This window comes from Carettochelys insculpta, chromosome 12 (assembly GCF_033958435.1).
Source record: "Carettochelys insculpta isolate YL-2023 chromosome 12, ASM3395843v1, whole genome shotgun sequence".
NCBI lineage: Eukaryota > Metazoa > Chordata > Testudines > Carettochelyidae > Carettochelys > Carettochelys insculpta.
This window is the reverse complement of record NC_134148.1, coordinates 20,070,618-20,094,510: the sequence shown is the minus strand read 5'-3', so window position 1 is coordinate 20,094,510 and position 23,893 is coordinate 20,070,618. Positions and strand designations below refer to the sequence as shown.

The 23,893-nt window shown below is 42.3% G+C and overlaps 1 protein-coding gene across 4 annotated transcripts in view; it reads right to left on the bottom strand.

Annotated features, from left to right (window-relative positions):
- The window catches only part of RAB27A (RAB27A, member RAS oncogene family), a 79,270-nt gene that overhangs the window by 24,438 nt on the left and 30,939 nt on the right, over nt 1–23,893 (bottom strand). For all 4 annotated transcript variants that reach the window (XM_075006810.1, XM_075006813.1, XM_075006812.1 and 1 more), the window contains exon 3: nt 21,096–21,217. The gene's annotated coding sequence lies outside the window, so the exon portion shown is untranslated. The remainder of the gene's footprint in view (nt 1–21,095; nt 21,218–23,893) is intronic.

The window sequence follows — 23,893 nt, the reverse complement described above, 5'->3', positions numbered from 1 at the left end:
ACACCAGCTGGTAGCAATAAGGGGGAAGCTCAAAACAAAAACATACTAATCATTGAAGAGCTAGTTAAAATATATGAAGGCACAGAACCATGCAGTTTACTCTACTACCTGTATGATTGCTCTTAATCAGACTTCCTCTACTATATAAATACAATTTTATACCAAAAGTGTATGTAACTTACCTCCCCTCCGTTCAAGACGTGTCCTGTACTAAACAGATACTTAATATTCCTAGCGGGAGTATTTTTCTAGCTCCACCTGTTTAGCACACAGCCGAGCAGCTTATGTGTCACCTGTTTGCATTTGTCAGTGGCTTTTTATAGATAAAAAGGTGTGCCTTACATCTGTATGTGTAAAGAGGGTGCTGGCTAGCAGGAGCGCTGGTGAGCAGTTATACATTTGCAATATGTCTCATTAGTTTTCTAAGTGGAAACAACATTTTAGGAAAGGATCTGTATATAGCTCACCAGCAAGCAAATACAAATGGTAGCCAAACCTCTCATAACATTGCAACAAATTTTAGTATTTAACGGCCTGTTCAAAACACCACCACTACATAAATGATATAGTATATTGATCACAGTCAAGACAGATTTTAAAATGTATAAAGATCTTAATACGTTTCGCAACTTGCACCTCCTTGTCTTAGAGGAGGCCAACGTGGCAGAAACCTCAGCTTTCTAGCGTAAATCATTTATCGGTTTCTTCTTGGTGTACTTGAACTGACTGCGCTGAAGAGATTTGGGTGGGTCTGACAGTTGCTCCAAATTGGCCGTGTATTTATAAAGAAACGGAACAAGTACTTGTAATAATGGAAGTGACTTGGTGGCTGAAATTGTGAAAGCACGTTTTCTGACTGAAACAACATATGCCGATGCCAGCTATACCATTCTGAAATTTCAAAGAGAAGTTAGAGGTAAATTAGAGTTCGGACTCCTGGAAACCGAAGGAGAGAGCTAGTTGTCCCTCCTCTCATCAGCTCTCACAGCAAAGCAAAGACCATTCGTCCTCTAGGAAAACAGCCAGCAAACCTTGCACTTTCTCCCCACAAAAGAAGAAAATCAAATTGTATGTGTGTCAGTCACCATCTCCATACCCCTGTGAGCAAGGGCAGCCAACCATGAATGCATTGACTAATTTTCCAGGTATAATCTACCAACAGAGAGACAGATGTTTAAAGAGACAGACTAATTAGAATTCACCAGATAGCAGAGAACTGGCCTATATAATTAATTTATACATTGAAAAGGTCACGTGACTCAGCCCTCAGGGTTCTTTGTCTGCTATTTCACAGGTTCGAGTCAGATACAGAGGACATTTCCGCAACTGACATAAAATTTCAAGCAGAGTTTATGATTTAAAAAAAGGAACCATGTCTGACCAACAGGGACACATCTTTTCAACCTTCCCAAGTACTCAGCAAGAAATTAATTCTAGTAGCCAAGGAAGTAGATTCATCAGGGACTAGGGCAGGGAGGTGGGTCGCAGTGAGGTGTGCCCATTCTCTCTGATCCAGGTGGCAGAAGGCAAGCCAGAACAGAAAGTAACAGAGAGAAAGCCATGCTAGTCTACATACTATCAAAACAAAAAAGCAGTCCAGTAGCACTTTGAAGACTAACAGAATACTTTATTAGGTGATGAGCTCTCGTGGGACAGACCCACTTCTTCAGACCATAGCCATACCAGAACAGACTCAATATTTAAGGCACAGAGAACCAAAAATAGTAATCAAGGTTGACAAATCAGAAAAATATTATCAAGGTGAGCAAATCAGACAGTAGCGGGGTGGGGTCAAGAATTAGATTAAGCCAAGTATGCAAAAGAGCCCCTATAATGACCTAAAAAATTCCCATCCCAGTTCAAACCCCGTGTTAATGTGTCGAATTTGAATGTAAAAGAGTTCAGCAGCCTCTCTTTCCAAAGTAGTGTGAAAATTCCTCTTCAATAGGACGCAAACTTTCACGTCATTAACAGAATGGCCCACTCCATTAAAATGCTGGGTGCGTGGTTTGAGAGTCAGGAGTGTTTTTGTCCATTTTATGCCCATTAATTCTTTGTCTAAGAGAGTTTGAAGTCTGTCCAATATACAAAGCATCTGGGCATTGTTGGCACATGATGGCATATATGATGTCAGTTGAGGAACATGAGAATGTGCCCGGGATTCTGTGAATAACCTGGTTAGGTCCAGTGATGGTATCTCCAGAATAGATACATGGACAAAGCTGGCAACAGGCTTTTTTGCAAGGAAAAGTTCCAGGACTGGTGTTCCTGCAGTATAAACTGTGGTTGTGAGTGAGAATCGTCATAAGGTTGGGAGGCTGTCTGTAGGAGAGAACAGGCCTGTCACCTAGGGCCTTCTGGAGTGTGACATCCTGATTAAGGATAGATTGTAGGTCTTTAATAATGCATTGCAGTGGTTTGAGCTGGGGGCTGTAGGTAATGACCAGTGTTCTGTTCTTGGCTTTTTTGGGCTTATCTTGGAGTAGCTGGTCTGTAGGTATTCATATGGCCCTGCTGATTTTTTTTTTTTTTTTTATTTCTCCTGGGGGGTAATTCAGGTTTATGAATATTTGGTAAATATATTGTAGGTTTCGGTCTCTATCAGTAGGATCAGAGCAAATGCGATTGTACCTGATGACTTGACTGTAAACAATGGATCTAGTTGTGTGTGTAGGATGGAAGCTAGAATCATGTAGCTAAGTATAGCGATCAGTGGGTTTCCGGTAAAGTGTGATACCGATCAGGCCATCCTTGATTTGTACTGTAGTGTCCAGAAAATGCATCTCTCGCATGGAGTAGTCAAGGTATAAGTTGATGGTGGGGTGTAGCTTGTTAAAGTCTCTGTGGAATTCTTCTAGAGTCTCTATACCATGGGTCACAGAAAAAGGTGGCTGCGGAAAAGAAAAGGGGGGATACAGGTCCTTAAATAAAATTGCACAGATGTAACTAGCAGGGAAATTTAGCCTCCAGAACCTGTACTATTAGTGCTGAAGATCTAGCTGACTCAGCTCCTTAACTGCCCAATGTAGGCAGTTAAGAAAAATATCCATCATCTTTTTACTTGTGAATTACATAAATCAGATACAGAAATCATGGACAATTAGAGCTGACCCCCCAATAAAAATACTTCCCACTGACAAATTTAAAAAATATGCCAAGAAGTTCTAAGGTTTTTGAAAGGGCATTTTCTGAAGAAAAAAATACAGATGGAAAACATTCAACCAAACTTTTGCTCAATGAAGATGGAATCCCACATTTCAGTCACTTTCCAGAGAGATGAATAGTGGCTTCACCACTTCTGAAGACTGAATTCCTATTTCTATAAAAGAAACAACGTTCCAAATTGTCATGCACCCCAGCTTCTGAGGCCCAATGTATAATGTTAGGTCAAGCATTTCAGGGCACTCAGTGAGAAAAGGTTGAAATCATGTGCTGAAAAGAAATGCATTTCTACCAGTTTTTAAACATTCTAGAAGTGCACGCTAGTTTACATCCAAGAAGTGCTGAAGTTGTTGCTTTTGTATAGTTAATTAACTACAGTAGTAGTCATGACTGACCCTGGCTTGTTGTGATGGAAATGGCCTTGTAGAAGGAGAACCCCCACACATACACATTTAGCCTATTGATATATTAAGGAGACCATAGTGTCTTCATTCTTAGATGTTACAGTGGACTGCCAAGAAACTTTTTCTCATAGCCTGGTGTAGCTGATTTGGGCTTCCGGAAGGGTTCTTCCCCTTCCGGGTCAGGGAGTGGCCACTCCACCCCATTAGCACAGGTACCAAGACAACCCCCAAGTCACTAGTTCAAGGGATTCCTGTCTTGCCTCAGGTGGGTGAGAAGAGACAGTTCAACGCCCGGCCTTACTTCAAGCAGGCACTGGGGAAAATTAGCTCTTGTCAGGGCCTAGCCCTAGGTCAAGACGACAGCAAGCCCACAGACTTAGGTGGCCCGCCGCCCTAGCTCAGGGTGGGATGGCAAACATCTGAGCGCGCCCAGGCTGGTGCAGGGCAGGGCGGCAAACATCCAAAAGGGAGCCCATGGCCTGGTGCAAGGCAAGGCAGGCCCAGGGTGCAGGGAGGGGCAACACACACAACAGTCTACAAATGCCCAGGCCCTAACTCAGAGTGGGGCAACAGACAGCCAAAAGAGTCCAGGTCCTAGCTCAGGGCAGGGCAGCACACGACGAGTTCTGGAGGCCCCAGCCCTTGCTCAGGGCGGCTCAACAAAACCAAAGAAGCCCAAGCCCTGGTGCAAGGCAGGGCAGGGCAACAAACAGCCAAAAGGGCCCAGGTCCTAACTCAGGGCAGGGTGGCACACAAGCAGGTCACAGGAGGACCATGGCACTAGCTCAGGGTGGGGCAGCACACTCACAGTTCACAGACTGCCCCAGCCCTAGCTCAGGGCAGCAAACACGCCCAGGTTGTCTCCTTACCCAGGACAGCCCCAGCCCTAGCTCAGGGTGGGGCAACCAACCCAGTTCCCACAGTTCGCCCAGTTCCACGATGGGCACAGACACTTGGCCTGTGCTGGCAGAGACGGGGCAGACTGCCACCCGGCAGGTGGGTGACAGGGGAATGCGGGCCCACCCACTCCCACGCATCCTGGCTCAGGGCCCTGGTCACAGCAGCACAGTCTGCTGAGCGGGGAATCCAGACCACAACACACTGCCCAAGGACCGGTCATGGTCCTCTCTACCCTGGGCCACTCCCAGTCTTCCCCTCAGCACCCACCCAGTGTCTGGCTGACTTCTCGGATTCCAGGTCCATCTGAGGTCTGAGCGGCCCGATCCAGGCCTGCACGGCCTATGGGTTCCGCTGCCTCAGGCTGGCTCAGGGTGCAGGCTGAGGTGGATACTCTGATCGGTCTTCCAGATCCAGCACATCCCCAGGGCGTCAGGATAGGCAAAGGCCCAGGCAGCCCAACCCAGGCCTCAACCTCACTCAGCCAGTCCTCCACCTCCCAGGCAGGTAGCCCAGAGCCGTCTTCTGGCAGCTCATTCCAAACTGAGCCTTCAGCCCGGGCTTTTATAGCCCTGACCCTGGCTCCTAACTTCCAGTCAGGTGACTGGGAGGGGCCAGGCTCCATACAAAATAGCTGCCGGAAGGGATCCTACCCTTCTGGGTAGTGGAGTGGCCACTCCGCCCCACTACACTGGGTAAAAAATTCACAGTGGCCTCCCCCAGTTTAACTTTTCAGGAGCATAAAACTCTGGATAAAGCTTCATTTCAAACCTTGGTCCTAGCTAAGTAGGTCAACACTAGTATTTGCCAACTAACCGCTAGGTCCTCCACAGTGAATGGAGAATTACACACTACTCCCTACCCAACACTTTACAAATAAAATTATATGATTTTGCACATATAGCATGTCAGCCAAATGATTCCTAAAACTGATCAACAATTTTTAATAAACTGTTTACTAAGCCTCCAATCCTGCAAAACTTGTAAACATACTTAAACTGACAATCAAAAGTAGTGCCACTCAACTAAACTGATTTAGAGACACTATCACTTCATCCTCTACAGCCATTTTTCTGTGGTCAAACAGAAAAGCTTAACTTATGCTTATGCTCCAAAAAAATCTGTTAGTCTATAAATTGCCACAGGGCTTGTTGTTTTTGCAGATACAGACTACCCTTCTGCTACTTGTCACGAGGGGCTGGTATTACTGCAAAACTGCCTAGATTTTTTTCATGACCACAAGACATTAAGAGTAAAATCTTATTGTCCAGGTGAAAAATGGCATGTCACTTGCAGTGTTTCTTAACACCATGGTCGGGCACTAGTTCAGTACTCCTGGGAATAGTACCAGCTACTGAATCACTTAATACCTGCAGTACTGAGATCTCTCCTGAGAGAACTTCAGATGCCCATCTAACTATTGATCTTGCTCCACCATCACTACTTTACCAAATCTGATGAGTGCAGAGATTTTAATGTTCAGCAAGTAAGAAGAGAAACAATGTCCCGTGTAGATCTTATGACTGGACCTGCATAATAAAATGTTTCCTTTCCCTCCCTCTTTTCAGATTACTTGGGGAAAGGAAATGATACACATTGTGGAAAAAGGACAAGATAGACTTTCCTTAGTGAGAAATGCTTTATATGTATTAGACAATAGATATCAACAAGAATTAGTGCTGTTTTTCTCCCCATAGAACAATATTTTCAAAAATGTCTAAGTGGCATACAAGGTTTACGCTGCAATCAGAAGTGTAACTGCAGCTCCTGTAGACATACCCACACTAAATTTAAGTTATTTCGTTAAGTGTTAACGAAAGATAGGAGCATTGGCCCTGGCAAGAAATGTGTATATGTGCCCGGCATTCTGAGTCAGTTTGCACAGCACATGCTGAAGCTTGCACTGCTGTATACTCACTGCTATTAGTGAGCTAGCTAAACTAAAGCTGTCACAAACTGCGAACTAATCACCAACTGCAATTAAACATAATCTATTGTTCCACTTTCAGAAATTAATTTGGCCCTTATGAGTCTAAGGGCTTGTCTACCTGGTATCTTAGCCTTGCACTGCGGAACACGAATTCTAGTGTTCACTAACAACGTGTGCCAACTGCCCTCCGTGGACCCTGCTGGAGAACCCTTGTGTCTGACTGCGCTAATATCTAATTTCAGAAAGTACCATGTCAAACACCCACTAGGGAATGTCTAATCCTCACCAGCATATTGAGCATGAACTGGCACATTTGGACACTACTGACACAAGCTAGATTTACTCCCTCACAACTGCAGACTAAAGTACAATGCCTTTCATTTTTGAAAAATGGAACTTAAGCTAAATTAATACTACTCCTTTTATGCCTAAAGAAGCATACTACTGTGTTTTGTTTGACTGACACAGGAACTGGCAAACTGTCTCCCATCTTCAACACTGAGCAGTGCCAGACACGCTAAGGAAGAAGATGTAAAACACCCATAACAGTTCAATAACATGATTATGAAATTTTCTTCCTAGAGCCTGACAGCTCGTGGTTATCGCCTGAAATATGACACCTGAAATAGGAAATACTTCTCAATTTCTTATTTCAGCTAGAGAAGCTGATAGAGTAGCCATTCTTAAATATCACAGAGGTAGCCATGTTAGTCTGTATCTTTGAGAACAACAAGAAGTCCTGTGGCACCTTATAGACTAACAGATACTTTGGAGCATAAACTTTCACAGACAAAGACCCGCTTCATCAGATGCATGCATATGTGTTAGTCTATAAAGACTATAATAACTGAGTCTATAAAGTGCCACAGGACTTCTTACTGTTCTCATTTTTAAATGTGCAGCTTTTAAATTCCATTGCATACCCCCCTTTTAGTAGGACCAGCCAGAAACTAAAAGCACCTGAGACCATTTGTTTCATGAATTTCTCATGAGTGGTGGGTGAACCTAGGGCTGGAGGAGGCAAGCACCAAGCCCCAACCCTTTGGCTCCTACAGAGAGAAAACCAGAACCCCCCATTACAGGGGCAGGCCTCCAGCCCTCCTCTTTCCCTTGCAAGCCTCCCCCCTGCCCTACAGCAGGCACAGGCCTCCAGTCCGCTGGCATGTCCCTAGTACCGCGGCCTGGAAGCACAGAGACTGCACTTCTCTGGTGTCCCCAGCCTCATTGCTAAAGTTTAGGGGCAGCTCAGGAGCTGCGCTTACACAGGGGGCCTTTTGGGGACAGACTGTGGGCAGAGCCAAACAGAGAAATGCCTTCCCCTGGCTCTTATACCTGCTGCCCATGACACTTCTGTAATACCACCTCTTATATGTCTCCTCGCTAAACCACAGCCCCAAAGTTTTTAACTCTCTCCTCACATGGAAATCTTTGAATGCCTCTAATCATTGTCAATACCCTTCTGTTTCTACTGTGTTCCCTCGCCCACAGTAGTACCTCATGGTGAAGGTATGTTGAGAGTTTATTTAACAATATTAGAATGTACTGAGTGTCACTCTGTATTCCTTTCCTAACAAAATCTCAGACGTGGTTTGCTTTTTAGAATCATTTTTGCTGCATGTTAAGCAGATTTTACTGGTAGCTGGGTCTTTCCCCCTAATAAAGTATCAGACAGCGATCAGGTGCTAAAAAGGAATGTTATTAGCATTCCATATGTTTTCTGAAAATATGCTTATCAATAGGATATGGCATAACTGGAATATGCTTTATGCTAAATGTCTCTTGTGGGATATCATTGAAAATATTATAATCTACAGAATATGATTACATCATATTCCCGTGTACCATTCCTATATTTCAAGTTAGAAATATGGAGTATAAACCTATGTTATTAACATAGCCCTGCTAATTAATTGTACCATTAATGGTACTTCAGGATCTTGATCACCCACTGGCAAACGAACTGTAATGGACTTGTTTTTCCTGTAAGCCTGGCAGAAGGGGCTCTGGTTGGTCCTACCAAGGGTCACCTATTCTGGGACCCATCTTTGAGGCTGAACTTCTTACTCAAAGTGAGAAAATGATTAAACTGAACACAAAGGATTATTACCTTTGGCAAAACCCATGTAAAGGTGGGAAAACAAACAACAGGGACTCTCGCCAGTCATCAGGACACCCCTCCTTACTACCCAAGATGACTGTTGGAATCATCTAAGACTGAACAGAGGGAAGGATTGAACCCAGACTGGGAAGCTTTCTAGGGTGAGATATTACATATAACATTCTTAGTACATTAAGCTTAGTGTGCATTTCTGTTTTATTTTGTTTAGTAACTACATTGTTCTGTCTGCAGTCTTTCATGACCACTTAAATTCTACCTTTTATAACTTTATAAAATCACTTCTGTTTACTAGTAAACCCAGTGCAATTAATTGTTACTTGGGGAGCAAGGAGTCTGTGCACCTCTCTCTTTACTCTCAGACAAAGGGGGAACATAAGTTTACCTTGTATAATACTTTATAGAGAGTAAAATGGATTTATCTGAGATTCAGGCCCCACTGAGGCTGTGCATTTGGGTGCCAAGGCAAGTTTCTTAGACTAAGCCTTCCCAGGCTAAGTTGATCTCAATGGCTGTACTATACTGCTGAGGGCTGTGACTCCATCTCCGTGTCAGTGGTGAAGGCAGCCAGAAGATCTGGCTCAGCAGGACAGAGCTGAAGGGTGCCCAGAAAGCCAGGAAGGTAGGTTCAGAGCTATTTCAGCACATCAAGTGACAGTGCCAAGGAGATCTCTGTGACTGAACCCATCACAAGGAGAAAGCTAATTTTTCCCCTCACTATTTCTAATTCCTTCCAATCTTATTTATATTAGAAAGAGTTGGATTCTCTCAATATTTACACCTCCGTATTTGACATTCGATTGCCTTGAGCACATATCAGCTCCCACTCTCAAGCCAATACAAGGGATAAAATTCTTCTAGACAAAAGGAAAATCTTAGGCCTTGAATCCCCAGCTGGCTGCGCGCAGGCTGACACTTTGCCCATGCACAAATCCCATTGATTTCAGTGGGGTTCACTGTGGGTGCAAGCATCTTTCCCCATCAAGCCAGTTGCAGGGCTTCAGTTTACAAGCAGTAACACTACAGATTTCCCACCTGAATAGATTCTGTAGCATCTGCATCCACTGTAACCTTATTTAGCCCAGAACTACAGATTTTTCCAACAGAGCAGTCAAAATGAAGAACAGGAAATAGCACGCATCAAAAAAGCTTCATAGAAGAGCTCATTATTGTGAGAGAAACCAGCCAACTTAAAACTCTGTCCTCTTCCTCCCCCAACGTTCCCAGAAATGGGCATTGAAGCAGTATGTTAAGCAATAGGTTTGTGGTGTATGACTCCAACCTTACATAACAGAATCAGAGGGGGAACTAGAAGTTTTTGATGTCATTTTGAGAAAGCCAGGAGATGCCATCAGAAACAGAGAGGCTGAGGGAAGAGGTTGGGAGCAACAGTTACTTTCATAACTCACATTAAAGTAAGCCCAAACCACAAAAAAGTAAGAAGCTGAATTTCATCAGAGCAGTGTTCAGAGAAACATGTAGGAACAAAAGAGGAGGACATCAAAATAAGAAGTAAATGGAAGAAGAAGTGACAAGTTATTGATGTCAGGGTTTGTGCTTATCACCTGTGATAGCAATAAAAGAAAAATGTACACAGAATATCATGCATTAGCAATAGTCTTCTTTGTTCAAACACAGCACCTCATCCCCCTACTTCTGAAATTCTGTTTGGTCCTATTGTAAATTACATGCATGCACATGCATCAGGGAAACAAACCCTCAAAAATAAGGATTCATGGGTAATGGTGGTAAAAAATGGTTAATACTGCTATGCAGTAGGTAGACGTGTCTGACAGCTTTCACTTCCTGGTTTTTCCCCCTTGAATCCAGCCCAACAGACAGTTACAAGGACTGCAGCTGTGCACTGCCATTGTGAGAAAAGACATGTGGGGAAGGCCCTTGGTACCCTGCCTGGGAAAAAGCAGGGTACAACACCTAGCTGAGGCCACATATGAAACAGTGTGTGCCCTTCTGCCCTCGCTTTTTCTTACTGAAGGCCTAGAATCCTGGCAATATGTGAAGCAAGTTAGTGAAAGATGCTCTTGGAATATCTGACTATTTCTGACAGTGTTTTGATGCCATAAAGATACTCATATTGTATTTTCTCCTTAGTAAGGGAGAAACCTATCATCAAAATGTGGCAAATTTTCATCCTTTTCATTTTATATTTTGGTTAAACAAGCAGGACCCACAGGAAGTTGTTCAATTTCGTAAAATTTTGGATGCAAGTAGATTAGAGCTGGCTGGAGATCAACAATTTGTCTCATGACAACTTTTGAGGTTTTGAAATTCATTTTCAGGTCCCAGGGGAATAAAAACAAAACCTTTTTCATTAAACAGGATTGGGTCAAAACTCTTTTTGTTTTGTTTTGTTTTGTTTCTTTTAAAAAAAGAACATAAAAAAGGAAGGTTTTGAATTTGGGTCTCTTCCCTTCCTCCCCTCCAAAAGTTGCTAGAGACCCCTCCCCGCCACCAGGAACCTCAGAAACCTTCCTGTCAAAAACTTAACAGTATGTCACTGAAATGTTTCAGCTTTGACACATTTTGTCAGCGGTACAGATCAGCTCTAACACAGATACAGGAGACTCAACTGCAGAAACAGGAAAACAGCATTAACATTCAATGATGTTTGTGCTCCTAAAGGCTTTGGGCACTTTTAAACATTTCTCGCTATATGTCTCGCTACATGCCTTTAACTGATGCCAAACTATCTGTTTTTACATAGAGGCTGCATCTACACTAGGAAGCTCTTTTGAAAGATTTTTTTTGAAAGAAGGGGGCTCTTTCGAAAGAGTCCCTGGAGTGTCTACACACAAAAAGCATTCTTTCTAAAGTAAATCTAAAGACTGTGACACTCCTTTAAAAACTACTCTTTCCTGTTTCAGGAAGAGTGCCCCCTTTTGAAAGCTTCTTTCAAAACAAAACACATATAGACGCTCCGCAGGGCCTTTCTTTCGAAGGAACAGTCTTCATTTTCGATCCCTGGCCCATTCTTTCAAAAGACCAGGGGCTGTGTGGATGCTCTCTTTCGAAAGAGCAGACCACTCCTTTGAGCCACTTTTTTGTGTGTTGACACACACTTTCGAAAGAAGCTCTTGCAGAAGAGATATTCCAGAAGAGCTTCTGTCGAGAGCTCTCTGTAGTGTAGACGTAGTCCAAGTGTAGAAGACGTTATCAGTGATGAATGATATAATTCGTGGTTTTAAAAAAAAAAAAAAACGTACGCGCTCCCCATAGTAAACTGCCCTATATTCTCCTGTGGATTTCAGATATATGAGAAGACAATGCAGCTATGACTAGGCTGGATGGTAATACTTACAGGATGTATACATTTCAAAAATAATTTCATCAACTGCAATTGCAAATGCAGCTTGCCCCCCCCCTTTTTTTAATTTGACTGCTTTTTCATGAAAAAGTTTTAACTCATTTGTTTTAAAGCTCGACTTTAACCTCCTTAATACAGAACAGCACCACAGCTGTCATAATCAACATTAAATAAGAATTTGTAAATGAACAACACAAAGTTACTGAGCATCCACATCTGCCTTCTGATCTGCTTACATTTTCAATTCTTTCCCAACATAATCAGAGCCCTGACTGGAAGAAGAGGTGAGAACCCTTTCCCATCCTCTACTCCCCAGTACTCCAAAATCGCCTGCAGCTGATGAACCAATCCCACTGGGTTCATGGGGAAACCCAAATGTCATGTGGCAGCAACAAGCCAAGCATACCACAGGGATAGAGCAAAGACATTTAGCTCATGTTCTACACGAAATTGGAGGGGGGGGAGGGGGCAGAACCGCTCAGGGATTCAAGAGGTTATTACATAGGCGGCCAGGAGATGTCAGCTCCAGTTCAAATCCTGCTTTGCCTCTAGCATTTATAATAGTTTTAAATATATTAAAAAGTCTTTAATTTATGAAGAAGGAGATCACACTCAGAGGCTTGCTGTATGAAAGACATCACCAGTACGAAACTTTGAGAACCACCACTCTACAAGCTGCATATAGACTACTGGGGCCCACATGCAGGAAGGCCAGGTTTACACTAGAAGGAAAAATCAATTGTAGATAAGCAAATCCAGTTAAAAGAATTGCGATTTATCTAAAATTGATTTTTGCCACTGTCCACACAGCCAGAGGTGGACAGGAGAGACTTCTTTTACTCCTTGTGACTGCTAGGAGTACCCAGGTCAATAGTGGCACCATAAGAGTTCAATTTAACACATCCCCTCTAGGCATGCTAAATCAAACCCAGGAAGATCAACCGCCAGCAGGTCGATCTTCCCGTAAGTGTAGAAATACCCGAGTCTCTTCATCTGACTGGTTTTACTTCCTCTGCCTGAGGCTCAACAGACTGACACAGCACATGTCCTGGAAGATTTCTTAAACCCACACAGGGCAGCATTGGGTATTGTGTGACATTGGTAAATACAGAGAGACACTGTCTCCTACAGGATTAGGATAAGGAAAATATACTATTCCCTAAGACTGTTCCTCTGTCTCTCTCAGTCTCATTACAGAGGATCTGCCTAGAACTATTCCCAGCCCCAATTCTGCTAGGCTTCCTGTTCAAATTTAAAGAACAATATCCACGTCTTCATCTACAGAGGACCAACAACATGGACCGTCAGCTTAGGAGCCACCAAGATTTCCCAAATAAAGATGCACATGCTCGACAAAGGAATATAACAGAAGCTTCTCCAACTTCACAGCAACCTAGTTCTGACAGAGTTGGAGGTTTCCACCCGCTAAGAAGCTAGACAACAAGGAAGGGAGAAACAACCCTGCCCCCCACCCACATTTTCTCACCGCCCAAAACCCCCTGCGAAGACAGAAAGAGAGGGTAGATTGAAGACCAGTACTTTAGATATTAATAGGAATTAAACTTTAAGGAGTTGTTGAAGGCTTCTGGAACTGGAAAAAAAAAAAAACCTCAGCAGCTCACTGGAATTATAGTAGTAAATGAAAAAGCAAAGTGTGCGCGCGGGGGTGGGGGGGTGGGACTGTGAAAGGACAGAAAACCTGAAACTGAAGGACAAAAAACAAACAAACAAACCTCTCAGCTTCAAGTATATGGTTTGTATATGCAGAAAGTGATACTGACTGTCACACAAATCATGAGCAGGTTTGTACAAATTTGTGCAGCTCAAAGCAACACGTATAATAAAATCTAATCTGATTTGATGTTTCGAAAGACCATGCTATAAATTAAACATGCTAAGATTATTTGTTTAATATTTTTCGCGTGTGCTACCCATGAACAGCCTTGGAACCATCTGCTTGAATTTACTTCTGTGGCTACTGAGAACTTTTTATGAAATTAAACAAGTTTGATGGAACAGTTAGAAACCCCTACCAAATATTTTAAAATGGCAAGTCTGTTGAGTAGGAGAGTACTGGAGATCTTCCGAACCTTTACTTACGTGATACATTCATGATAATCTATTCTGGACATAATCTAGTCACCAGTTGGTTGGGAAATGGCTTGTTTGTTTTTTTTCTCTTATAAAAGCCTTTGAGTTTTGGGAGAAAATTTGAAGTACTGTACTTTTTGACAGATTTTTTCTAATCTCAGCCTAAATTAAACAGTAACAAGTCACCAAGACCAGATGGTATTCACACACAAGGTGTGAATAAACTCCAATGTAAACTTACACACCTACAAACTGTGGTACGTAGTTTATCATTTAAATCAGCTTCTATATCAGATAACTACAGGATAGTTAAAGTAATGCCAATTTTTTAAAAGGCTCCAGCGGTTATACTGGCAATTACAGGTTGATAAAACTAAATTTCAGAACCCAGCAAATTGGTTGAAATTACAGTAAAGAAAAAAAAAATCTATATGTATGATAATTCTGTTAACACAATTTGTTGGGGAAGAGTCAGCCTGGTTTTTGTACACGGAAATCATGCCTCTACCAACAAGCACATGGACAAAGGTGAGCCTGTGGATAGCGTACTTAGATTTTCAGAAAGACTTTGACAAGGTCCCTTACCAAAGGCTCTTAAGCAAAGAAACCTTTCATGGAATACAAGGGAAGGTCTTTGTATGGATCAGTAACAGGTTAAAAGAGAAGAAACAAAGTAGGAATAAATAGCCCATTTTCAGAAAAACAACAACAGGTAATTAGAGGTGGTGTGTTCCCCCCCACCCCACCCCAGGTCTGTACTGGGACTGGTGCTGTTCAACATTTTCATAAGTTATCTGGAAAAAGGGGTAATATTAAGGTGGCAAAATTTGCAGATGATACAAAATTACTCCAGACAGTTAAGTGCAAAGCAGAGAATACAAGAGTTACAAACGAATCCCACAAAACTGGATGACTGGTCAACAAAATTACAGATGAAATTTTATGTTGATAAATGCAAACTAATGCACAGTAGAAAACATAATCCTAACTTTCCATATAAAATAATGAGGTTTAAATTAGCTATTACCACTCAAGAAAGAGATCTTGGAGTCATTGACAGTTCTCCAAAAGCACATTTACTCAATGTGAAGCATCTATCAAAAAAACAAAACAAAAACAAAAAACTACCACCAACAGGTTGTTGAGAAAGAAATGGATAATTTAAAAGAAAAGATAAGAAAAGGAATTGATAACACAACAAAAGCAATATATAAAGCCATAGTACACTCACATGTTGAACATTATGTGCAAATCTGATTGCCCTCCTGAATAAAAGGTATATTGAAATTGGAAAAGGCTCAGAAAAGGAAAACAAAAATTATTAGGGCCATGGAACAGGTTCCATATGAGGAGAGATTAATCAAATTGGGACTTTGCAGTTTGGAAAAAAGAGAGACAACTAAGGAGGTTGTAACAGAAGTCTATAACATCATGAGTGGTGTGGAACAGTTAAATAAGGAAGTATTATTTACTCCTTCTCATAACACAAGAGCTGGGGATCAGCAAATGAAATTAATATGCAGCAGGTTTAAAAGCAAACAAAAGGAAGTACTTCTTCATAGAACAGACACTTAACCTGCGGAACTCTTTACCAGAGGATGCTGTAAAGGCCAAGACTTCAAAAAAGAATTAGACAAGTTCATAGCAGATAGGTCCATCTGTTATTAGCCAGGGTAGGCAGGGATGCAAATCCATTCTGAAGTGTCCCTAACCTCTGTTTGCCAGAAACTGGGAATGGGCAACATGGCATAGATCACTTGGTGACTACTTGATTTGTTCACTACCTCTGAAGAACCTGGCATTGGCCATTGTCGGAAGACAGAATATCAGGCTAGACGTACTATTGGTCTCACCCAGTATGGCCATTTTATTGTCTTAGGACACCCAGACCAACTAAGAATAGAGCGTACAGCAAAGTGGTGTCCAAAAGAATGAAGGTGTGTTAGTTCTTCTGAGGAGCCTGAGGGGAATGTCATATTTGCAAAAGAAAGTATGCACTTAAATCCACTGTAAATGCATTTTTGTGAGCGCTTTAAATCTTTTGGAAAATAAACAGCAGAGACTGCTCTGAAGATGCTACTTCTCGGTCACGCAATATACAGACAAGTCCCCACTGGGCCTTTTAGATACCATAGTTGGCAACAGGTGCAACAAAGACACACAATCAAGAGCAAATTGAGTGTGGGGTCCACCCCAAAAAGAGGTAAAGACATAGGTCTTTCACTTGAACCATGTACATTTGGTGTTTAGAAATTGGTTCACCCACCTCACCCAAGGATTAAGAGCCAGTACCTTGATGATATATTTTCAAACATAGCGGGGCAGGTTTCTGTTAAATACTATATATCTGGAACTTAAAACAGGGAAACACCAGGAATTCTAATGAAGTGTTACGTGCAATTCAGAAACATTTTTCTGGTAATGTGTAACACATCTGTTATGGAATAAGACATATTTCTTCCACTCTGGAAAACAGCCAGTGGGTAGGACTCTGCCAAAACTTTCAGGTTATTCCTTAGCAAAAAGAATATCTGAATATAGTTAGTTTTCTAGAGCCATGAAAAAGATACTGATAGGACATTAATGGAGATATTAGTTAGGCAGGCTGAACTATTCCATATATGTCATCCATTCACACCAGCCTCTTCTCACTGTTCATTCTACTTCAGGCACAATCCTACATTCTGATATGATCTATACTTATCGAAGGGATTCCACATTTCAATATTATACTCTCTTCTTAAATCTACCTAGCAAGGTAGCCTTCACAATTTCTCTTATTAGATTATTCCATTATTCAATTAGCAAATTGGGAATTTATCTGGTATTTCCTCCATGAGCCACTTTCCAAGCTTCAGGGCAGTATTATTCAAGGACACAGGATAAGAAATGTGAGCTGAAAAGAAAACTTAAGGAAGAGCAATCTCTAGTGTATCGTTTATGGCTTTCCTAATGCCAATTATCTCTGGGGGCATGGGATAAGTTAGTTCTACAGTTAACATACAACTCCTTTGCTGTAATCTGACAGAGCAGATGCCTATGTCTGTCATGTGATGGTTATTCTCATAAAGAGTTCTTTCTTGATTTTGCAAAAAACCTCATGGAGGCATTAGAGTGGCTATTTTTCTTTTGCTGTATTCAGAACATTGCATGCCAGACAGACTTCCTGCCCCTCCTCAATTTCCCATACCCCAATAAATCTGTTAATCTTTAAAGTGCCACTGGACTCCCTGTTATTCCACTATTATCTTTTATTCAGAACAAATTCCTGTCGGGGTGGCAACCTGACTTGTGGCTGCCACCCCTGGATAGGATCAGTTTCGTGCTCCTGTCAGAAGTGGTAGTGGTGTTAACCCAAGACATGTGCAACCTGGTTGTGCGTATCTCAAGAGTGCACTGTATGTTGGAAAATGGGCCAATTCACTGATACACATCTCACATAACTGGAAGGGACCTTGAAAGGTCATCCAGTCCAGTCCCCTGCACTCACAGCAGAACCTATCATCATCCCTCACAGATATTTTTCATTTAACTTACCCCAGAACCTTGAAAGGCCCTCTCAAGGGCTGGGCTCACAGCCCTTGTTTTACAAGGCCAATGTTCTAACCACTGAGCTATCCCTCTCTCCCAATACCATTTTGAAGTAGTAACAGAAAGGATGGTGTGTGATAGAACTAGAATAATAGTAATGAAATACAGGAAGGCAGGGACAGGGAAATAAATCCCAAACTGAGTTAATTTAAATTATTAAAATTTGTCAATAATCAGACTAAGTAGAGTGGGTTATGGAACTGATTTTCAAACAAGCTATATAACTCCCCATTTAAAAACAACAAGCAGTCCTGTAGCACCTTAAAGATTAACAAACTTGTAAGTTAATGAGCTTTTCTGGGTAAGACTCACTTCTTCAGATTACTGGAGGAGACAATTAGAATCCTGGGTTTATATAGCAGGGGAGGGAGGACAAGGAGAAAAAGAAGTTACGTGTCACTCGTAGGACCAGTAGACTAAGCAAATTAAGTTAAGTAGGATCTGTGATATATGCCATCGTGGGCCAGCAATGCCCCTCAGCCATATACACTGCCCAAACTGAACAGTCTCTGTGCCAAAGGATGAATGGACAGGAATGCAATAAAGCCATAGGGGAACATCGTAACCTCCCCGGACATTCAATAATGGATTTAAAATTAGCCACTCTTTTATAAAAGGATTTCACCACAAGATTAAAGAGGGAGACATCTGAATTGAAATTCATTTGCAAATTCAACATCTAAATTAGGCCTTAGCAATCTCAACTATGTGACAATTTCCCCACCTTTGATATTCACAAGAATAGCACACATCCTACTTAAACTTACTTTGCTTCATCTACTGGTCCAACTAGTGACAGGCAACCCCTTTTTTCCTGCCTCCTTCCCTATCCCCTCCAGGATGCTAACTGTCTGAACCCAGGATGCTAACTGTCTACTCCAATAATCTGAAGAGGCAGGGTCTTACCCACAAGTCCTGTACCTAATAAATTTGTTAGTCTTTAAGGTGCTACGGGACTGCTTGTTATTTGTGAAGCTACAGACTAATGCAACTACCCCTCTGAGGTTACCCACTTCAAAATTATTCAGGATCTGAGATAAATGAGTTGGTGCACAGGAGGGTGCCTCAGGCTGGGGCAGGGAAATGGGGTAAGGAAGAGGGTGAGGGGTGCAGTCTCTAGGTGCCACTCACCTCAGGCAGCTCCCAGAAGCAGCAGCATGTCCCCCCTCAAGCTCCTAGGTGCACGTGGGGCCAGGCAACTCTGCACATCCATAGATGCCACCCCAACAGTTCCCATCAGCCATGGTTCTCAGCCAGAGGAAGCTGTGGAGCCTGCACTTGGGGCAGGAGCAACACATGGAGCTCCAAGGCTGCTGCTACCCCAGGAAGCTGGGGTGGGGGACATGCCATCGCTTCGTAAGCCCTATGAATCCACTCCAGGCAAGGAACCTGTCTTAACACCAGTAATCAATGCTGACTGGAGCTGCCAGAATCCCTTTTTGACTGAGCATTCTGGAAATCCAGCTGAAATGTAACTGGTTATTGCACTTTACAACAGACTGGATCTGGCCATGAAAACTGGTTGTCAGGGAAAGGGTCACCTGGCAACAAAGGCTTTGTCTATACTACAGCGATCCATTGACAGAAGTTGCTGTTCAACGAGATCTTCTGAAAAAGCTTCTGTCAACAGATTGCAGCTACAAACAAAGTGGATTGCTCCATCGATCCGCTATGTTGAGAGCGGCCAGACTGCCCAGCTGCTCTCTCAACAGAACGGCCAACCAGACGCACAGCAGACAGGGCTGCCCGGTGACCCAGAAGTCCCGTCTGTCAACAAAAGACCCCCCCAGAGTGTCCACGTGGCATTTTTTGTCAACAGATTCTGTCGAGAAAGGGGCTCTGCCTCATGGGGGAAAGGCAGAAGGCTGTCGACAAAAGTGCTGAGTTCACATTTTTAGTGTGGACGCTCCGCGGGTTTTGTCGACAAAACATCAGTTTTACTCACAAAACCCTTTAGTGTAGATGTAGCCAAAGTGTCCTGGATTTGCCTCCTGGGATGTCATCTCATAAACAGACTGATCTACTTGGGGATTCTTCAGACTGTCACCAGCACACATGCTGCATTAACAAGACAGGTGAACCCAGAAAACATGCCAGGCAGGCAAGGAAGAAAAGAATGCTGCAGCCTGCTTAGACCCAGGGAAGCTTAAAGCACACAAGGAAGTCCGTGTTGGGATTCCCTCAACCTGCTCTGCCACAAGTGGGGGAGTCCAACTACATCTGCAATTAGGGCTGGGAAGGTGGCCTAAAACAGACCAAAGACATTTCAGGATTCTCTGATGAATATCTTTTGGGCTGAGGTCTGTTACAGAATATACCTGTGTTGAAGGGCTTACATGGGATTTTGTATGTTTGCCATCCTGAAACAGCCTTCTTAAAATCCAATTGCATGTTATATAATTTACTATCCTAGTTCTTTTGATCACTCATGTTAATTATGTGCAGGAGCAGCCACAACTCTGTAAAAGGCACGTTTTAAAAACCTGCGCATAAAGAGAAGCAGCTCCTGATGTGTCACATGTAAAACTACATACCCTTCTACCAGCAGAGATGGTAGAAAGGGACAACTCATCTCCTTCTGAATAGGCTGTTTCACACACAAAGATACCACAACAGGATCTACTAATACAGACCCCTGAGGGCATGGAATTTCATGGCTATACATTGATCTACATAGATATGGAAGTTTAGCCCAATGGCTCTTGACACAGGTCCAGGGCCCAAAATCAGATTTCTTCTTGCTGTAAATTGTTTTATCCTCTATAATACGGTTTAGCGATATAAAAGCTTAGATGCTAGTGCTGTACCTACATTAAATATACAGCAAAAAATAATGTTTTATCCTTGTTAACAGAAATGCATACTACGAGATCATTAAAATAGTCATTTCAGTTTTGTTTTAGAGGTACAAGTCAGTTGCTATTTGCATAATATTTTGCTAATGTATTTTTACGCAAAGATTTAGAAAATTGTAGACTGACTATAGGCCAAAAATTCCTTTTAGTTCCACTAAATAAATACTGAATCTGTATTTATTTATTCAATGATTGACTCCGTTATAATGCAAAACGGCACCCTATTTCAGTAATCTGAGAAATACTTTTCAAAAGGAAACATACTCTAGACTTACATAAAACAAACTTTCCTGACTCTCAAAAGCTAAGACCATTTACACAGGAAACCCTCTGCAGCATGGATGGCCTATGACTCCCACAACCCCTTTTAAATTTACCTCAATCAGGCTGGTTTTTCATACAAACATTTACACTCACCAAACACAACTACCTTTCTAAAACAACAAGGCCATTTTACTGAGCATCACCAAAGAGCCACATGTTATTCAACTATTTACAAAAGACGGAGCAGCACATTCTACGTAAGACTATATTTTCCATTTTTAGTGTCCTAACTGCACTTTCACTTCCAGGTCATGAGGATTTATTATGCTGATTGAAAGATGAAATAAAAATGTTAAAATCAGCTTGTCAAAGTACAAGAATTTTAACCCATATCAGCACCAGAAAATAATACAACAAAATGTGTATATAAATCATTATATGAGAAAAGGAGTTTACATACCTGCAGTTAACAGGAAATATATCTGTAGTTTTCCAGATCTATTTTAATTACAAGTTCCCCAGTGCTGATGTAGTTTGAATCTCCTGAACAGCACATCCAGGCAAAAAGAAGTTAGTTTTCATCTATAATGGATATCAAAGGGGAGAAACACGTAATTTAGAAACACATGTTTAGAAATAAGGCTCTAAAATCATTTTTTGCACTCAGCGGTTATGCTGCCTACATGGCAATGTACAAGCCTTGCAAACATCACATCCCACCTAATTACTTTCAGCTGTTTGTCATGTGGTCTTGCTGACTGATCAAATGACTTCTTTTCCTCCTTTCACAAGTCTAGCAAACCAGTTAACGAGCCCATCCTCTACCAGGTGTAAATGTCTCAAACCTTTGCTTAAACCAGGGACCAAGTCTGAGCCTGTGTAGCTAACAAAGACTGCATTTATTTATTTTAAATAAAACAAGATACAAAAGGATGGCCGCCTGTAAACTGTGAGGTTGGTTTTGGTCCTTGTTTCAATTTTACAAATGCTTATAAACAGGACACCAAACACCATCCAGCAAAAACTCCCCAGGTGTAATGAGGAACATCAGCTTCAAATATGCTGGATCCACATCTTTTCTTTCAACTGATTCATAACAGAAACAGAAAACTTCCTTAAAAAGAGAGGCAGGGAAATTTTCAGTGACACATGGAAGCAGTGGGACAAGAACAAGGTGACAAAGAATTTTAATAAGTGTTTAAGCAATCCTGCAATAAGCATCAAACAGACAGACCCCTGCACAGAGCACTGCTGTAATCACCTTGGTGTGGGTGCAGCCATCCGCCTGCATAGAGTTTGCTGCAGGGCTGGTGTGATAACCATTTAATAAATATTTTGTTAAATAACCTTTTTATACTTTATATGAAATGAGAGGCATTTCATCACTACAGTAAACCCTCGATTTAACGACTAATGGAGGGAGGGGTGTCCCTTAATGCCAAAAGTCTGTTAAATCCGAGAGTTTGTTTGTATTCGCTGTAGCACCCACCCCCAGCCAGGCTCTCCCAGAGCTGTCCCCCGCTCCCGCCATAAATGCCGGCGACTCACCAGAGCCACTGCGGCCACAGCCGTTCCTCCCACCAGGGGTGGTGCACATACACAAGTGCCGCTTGACCACGTACGCACCGACAGCCCTTTTGGGTAGAGGGCATGGCAGTCCCAGATGTTCTGGCAGTGGTATTTATTTGGGGGGAGGGGGAGGGGCTGACTAATAGTCTGTTGTTTCCCAAGTCTGCTAAATCAGGGTCTGGTGAATCGATGATTTCCTATATTGAAAACTGGCAGCATGAAGAACATGTGTATTTTTTATTTCCATTCAAAACACATAATACATGACACATAACATAGGGTAACCTTGTACATACAGACATTTCCCCTCACAAAATAACGTTGCAGGTTGCACAGAAGGCTCTACTCTGTCGTAACACGGTACTATGGTTTTCAGATTTAGACCTAAAAAACGTGGCTAGCACTATTTCAATTATACCATAAGTGTGTCCTGCTCTATGGGAGTGAAAAATCTTACTTCCCCTTTGAATAACTGGTCACATGAAGTCCTCTTACGGAGCATTTTACTGCTTTCAGCTGCTGTATTTAATCCTCTAGCTCAAGCAACAGAGGTTTATGCTTTTATAGTACTCTTTTATACAGGGCTCTGTATGGCCACAGAAGAGACTATTTGTTTTATACATTTCCTCATATTATAGTTACAGTCTTTACTTTGAAAGCAGCATGTATCAGTTTATAGATTTCTTCAAAAAGCCACCAACTCAACAGTACTGAAAGAACATTTTATAACAACTGTTTATTTTGCAAAAAGCCTTAATCACTATTATTTAAAACAGACTCCATGCTCAGCACTGGCATTAGTGTGTATGCCTGAAGAAATAAGTCACCTGATACATCAGTATACACTAAACCCTTGAAATGTGTGAGTTCGAGTTGAGCTTAATTTGCATTAACACGAGTTAAGCTCAACTCAAAATCTCGCTCCCCCCCCAACCGGCCCTGGTTCAACACCCACCCCCACCAGGCCTGCTCACTACCCGCACACAGCTCTGGCTCGCCCCCCAGCCCCACACGCAGCTCTGGCTCCAACTCACCACCCCTTACATGCGGCTCCAGCTCAAAATCCCCCCCACCCGCAGCCCAGTTCACCACCCCCACCCATGGCTCTAACTCAACTCCCCCCCCCCCATACAAACACCCACCCCCACACGTGGCTCCAGCTCAACTCCACCCCTCATCCCCCTGCAGCTCTAACCCACCCCAGGCTTAATCTCCCTGCTCACTCCCAAGGCCCCAACACACCAATCTAGGGGTCGTAGTGGACCACAAGCTAAATATAAGTAGATAGTGTGATAAGTAGATAGTGTGTTACCAAGAAAATATATATATATAATTCTGCCATATATTAGCAGGAGTATAGTAAGCAAAACATGAGAACTAATGTTATATTCTGAGTTAAACAGGTATCAACTGGAGTACATTGTCTAGTTCTAGGCACCACATTTCAGAAAAGATTAGGAGAAATGGGCAAAAGGTCAGGAAAAAGCAACAAAAATTGAAAGAACTGAGTTTAGTTAGTCAGAAAAGAAAAGACTGAAAGGGAACATGAATGATAACGGTACCCAAGAAGGGAAAAAATTATCCACCTTAATCAATGATAGGACAAGAAGCAATTGGCTTACATTGCAGCAAGGGAGTATGACATTTTGCCTTCATTTTTTTATGAAAATATTTGTTTGAATATGAATA